Raw genomic sequence first — 4,782 nt, 5'->3', positions numbered from 1 at the left:
TTGTCCAAGAAGATGCACAGGTGCTACAGGTTCAGTTTAACTGTTGAAATGATCATTACCACCTGGAAGAATTTAGCTACTTAGAGTGGCATAGCAAGAAATGTGTTTGGGCCCAGCAGCTAAACTGTGTGTAACTATCAAAGCACCTCACTGCAGTTCTGTCTCTGCTGGTACACAAAACACACTCTGCTTGCTGACAAAAATGAGAAGACAGCATAGAAATTAAGCCAACGTGCCCTACAGAGAAATTGGTAATTAGTATGGGCTCAGCAGAGCTAATAGAAAAAAGTGGCTTTTGGAGGAGAACTGAAAGGCTCCTCTTGAAGTCCGTACTCAGTGATCTTAAAACTTCCTGCAACACATAGCACAGTTGCCTGCAGCTGAGGAAAGGCAAACTCTTCTACATGCACAGGAATAGGGGAGTGCAGTAAATGCAACGTAAACAGCTTGTCTGCTGTCACAGACAATTCAGCAGTGGAAGAAAATCTACATGGTTTAGGATGCCTTTCAAAATTAATGTGTGTCTTTCCTTTGGAAGAGTTTGATATCTCTCCATTTTACAAGTTCCTTAAAACAGGTGACTTTTTACTGCTGTGGAAGTGGTAAAGCAGAGAAAGCCTCTATTCATGCGGAGAAAATGGCTACACAGCCATGAGAATGCAGCCACGCAATGGGTCAGTGGTGCTGGACCTCCCATCAGTGTTTATGTACATATATTTATCTAAAAAGTCACTGTAATTAAACATGTGTCTGATCACAGTACAGTGCAGACTTGAATCAGCAGGTACGCTCATCTTTAGATAGCTGAAATCATAGATGATAACACTTGAAGGTAAATTTGGACATGTCAGCAAAGAATGATTTTTAAGCCATTAAATGTGGGTATATTCCTGTAACAGTAATTGTTCTGCATGGTGCAGACTCACAGGGATAGGAACTGGTAGTTCACAGCTCTGATTTCTGTCTGAGAGCATGAATAAGTCAAGCAACACTGTAGTGATGCTTTTTGGTGCTCACACACCATTTCTCACCATTGCCTCAGCACCCTTCCCTCCCTTTCCTCTCAACGTGGCCAGCTTTGCATTGGCATACTCTCCCTCTTGAACCAGTGGCATCTTCTTCCAGATGTTTCCATCACAACAGTCACATCTGACACACCTGGGCAGGACTGGTAGCACATGAGACTCAGGCATGTTTGTAACCATGTGGCATCCTCTCCTGACTGCTTTTATTGAACACTTCTATATAAGGAACATACTTGTAGAGATCAAGTTTCATTTCTGAATAATTACATATATGAAAATGAACTGAGTAATTGAATTCCAATGAATAATTCAAGCAGCTGTAATATTTGAATCTATAATCTGCCAGAGTGTTATACGATCTTATTTCCAGTTGATTCCTGAAAGGAAGTGCCTTACAAGCACTGGTACATAAAGTTGTCTCTAAACACAGACACCATCCATCGTAAATGTTTAATGTGCAATCATGAATTACAGCACCTGTTTTAAGTGATCAGCTACTAAAGGATATATAAAAAAAAAAGAGGACGGAAATAGGGGTTTCTTTCAAGGAAGATTATTTCCTGCTGTTGAATTTCTACATCTTAATAAAGTGCCATATTCAGTCTTTGTTCTTGTAACATCTACTGTGCTTATAACTAAAAACTGAAACAAAGATCCTACCATGGAATTTCAGTTACAACACCAAATATGTCAACTTAATTTTGCATGCACAGTGATTTAAATCCTTTGTTATCTGTGTACACGTGATATGCTACAAAGCAGGGCCCACAAAAATTTGTTCACTTCCTCAGTAATTTTTGCATCACGTTGTCTACTATTCCAATAGGTTTGTTTCTTTTCTTTAATATACCTGATAATTTGTAAAATGTCATTTTTATTTCAAGTGTTCATATTCACCTGCAAAAAACAGTCTGTAGAGCCTCTAAAAAATTTCTTCTAATGAGGATGGTATCTTAAGAGTTAAGTGGCATGCAGAGAGTAATAAAGGATCAGCAATAAATGCTATAAGGCAGTGCCTTACTAATAATAAAAATAAAAAACAAACAACAAAAGAAGTAAAAAATGATGAGATATAATACAGAATAAAAGGAGAAAGGTGTGGAGAAGATGAGAAGCTCACAGACTGTTTTGTAACAATTTGCATGCAGAAAATAGAGAAAAATACACAGTGGATCTGTTTCTCAGGGTGTTTGGTCCAAGTGTCATTGGCAGGAGTAAAGGGGCAGACTTTAGAAACATGAAGCAAGGAGAAAGACATAAAAAAAAATTGAGTGAGGGGAAGGACTTTGTGCCACTTTTTCCTTTTGGCCTTTATGCTCTACACACATTTTCCTTACCCTTACTCATACTTGTATGTCTGGGGGAAATGTTGGGATTGGGAAGCGATCCATGAGAATGAAGCAGCTTGAAAAGCATTATATTAGTCTGTGGAATAAGTAATACTTCAACCAAGTGAAGTAATGGAAACCGCTTCACCCAAGTCATTTAAAATTGGACTGAATAAGGCACTGGAGGTTATGCTGAAGGGAACAATTCTACATTGGCAGGAATATGGACAAGATGACTTAATAGATCTAGTGTCCACGTGCCAAATCCTGAGATCCGGATCCAGTTTTTATTACTCTATCATTACAAAAGTTGAACTTCCATTCACATTATTGGGAACTCAACCTGACACGAGAAAAAATAACCAGAAGCTTCAGGATTTATGCATAAGAACGTGAATAAAAGTATTTTCCATATAATTTAAAAATTTAACTTTCTATATAAAAATTATAAATTTCCAGTGCAGAAGTTCTGGATTTAAATGGAGTTCTCCAAATTGTTCCAAACACCCTTCCCAGGAAACTTGCAGAGTTTATAGAATTTAATTTGTCAAAGCTTAAGAGAATGTTTGATCAGCGTGAACACTTCTTTTCACTTAAAATAAGTTTTTGTGTGCATTATTTGTTCCTGAAATGGGTGAATATATCTGTGATTAAAATATTGTGATGAAAATTAAAGTTTACTTTGCTAGGTAATGGAATGATATGGGAACAGTAGTAGAAGTTGTCATTAAAAAGTAGGGAATATAGATGTAATCAGCAGGATTTTCCTTTTTTGTGTGTGTACTGACGTGACTTCATTAAATACTGGTGGGGCATTTCAATGTAAATGGTAAGTTTATGCTAAATGGAGTCTGTTTTCCTTAGTGCAGAAACGTGCATGAAAGAATCAAGATTGTTCAGAGATTGTGCCGAATTCCAATTTGTTTTAACTTTGAAACAAAACCTTACTAATTAAACCAAAATAATTCCAGAAAATGCTATTAATATTTTTAAAATAAACTGAGACTGGAAAGTGCTCAGTGGATAGAGATCTATATGTCCCTGTATGTACAGGAGTTGAATGCAGTTAAATGGTTTCAATTTTCACTTTGTTGCCATTCACACCAATAACTGTTGCCAACTAAGACTGTTCCTGACACAGAAAATATTAACTAGTGTCCCATGGCTCACTGTGTAATGATGATAGAAAAAAAAAAAAAAAAAGCCACGTTGAGTATATTGGGAAAAAAATGTTTAGAAAGATAACCTAGATAATTCTTTATTTTGTGATACCCAGAGAGGAAACACATTTGTTCTATTGAAGTTAAAACTTCCTAATATGAGCAGCAAGATTGAGAGCTATAGGACAGTGGAATTACTTCCTGTCTAATAAGAAAGCCATGCTAAGAGTTAGTTGGCATCTTACAGAAGATTTTTACATGATACAGAACATTTTCAGAGAAAACTTCCTACATTTGACTTTTTATTCATTCTTATTTGTGCATCTTCTGAGCTCTAGTCTTCATAAGAAAGGGAAGAGATTATTTTCAAATCTTTCTGGAGTAGGGTTGTTTCTCAACACTATAAGGGTATGAAAAGTTGCACGCTTCCAACATGAGTGCAAATCTTCTCTGGTTAATTCTTTTTCTCAGTTTTGGGTTTGTCTGTTGTATTTTTTTTTTTTTCCTAGATCTATAAAAGAAACCTAACATATCATCTTTTAAAATATCAGTAAATTGAAAAGAAACTCATTAATGAGCACATCCAGATATGGAAGAAAAAATGATGGTGATGAATTAACCTTGCAAGGATTTGCAGACAGATCTCAACTCCTGCCCTGTCCTTCTCTAGAAGGAAAGGCTTAGCCAGCGTTTCCAAGGCTAAATGAAAACAGACAGGCCTGTTAAGTCAGAGCAGTCAATGGGACTTGGGCATTGACTCTTCTTTTGCATGTTCCTGCAAGGCCACATTTCACAGCACAGTTCAGTGTTTTTCCCTCCATGGCCCTTTGCACTCACTTGGCAGGGGAACAGCATTATAGTCATGGTGTATAAAGAGAAAGGGGAAATAGCCCCTGCCCTGATCCAAGCCAGGAGAAGACAATCCCCAGCTAGTTCAGTCTCAGCTGCACCTGCCCACAGGGGATACATCTTCCTCCTTTCACAAACTACTTATCAAGATTGTCAGGCACACTGCAAAACTGCCTTGTCAAAACTGCCTTGTCCAAGACTGAAAGGTATTGAAGGAGCTGAAGAGAAAACACAGGTGGTCTGGCACTAGTGGTCTAACAGATCAATTATTAGGCAGCTAGCATCAGCTGTGCAATTTTAAAGTACCACAGGTACCATTTTAAACTGCACCACCTACCTAAGCATCTTTGGTGCATCATGGGGATTGGGAGGACAAAAGACATTCAGAGATAGATGTTAATACTATATTATTGCATTAGC

This window comes from Lagopus leucura, unplaced genomic scaffold (assembly GCF_019238085.1).
Source record: "Lagopus leucura isolate 7727_CA_CO unplaced genomic scaffold, USGS_WTPT01 Super-Scaffold_100157, whole genome shotgun sequence".
NCBI lineage: Eukaryota > Metazoa > Chordata > Aves > Galliformes > Phasianidae > Lagopus > Lagopus leucura.
Note: the sequence above shows the minus strand (reverse complement) of the source record.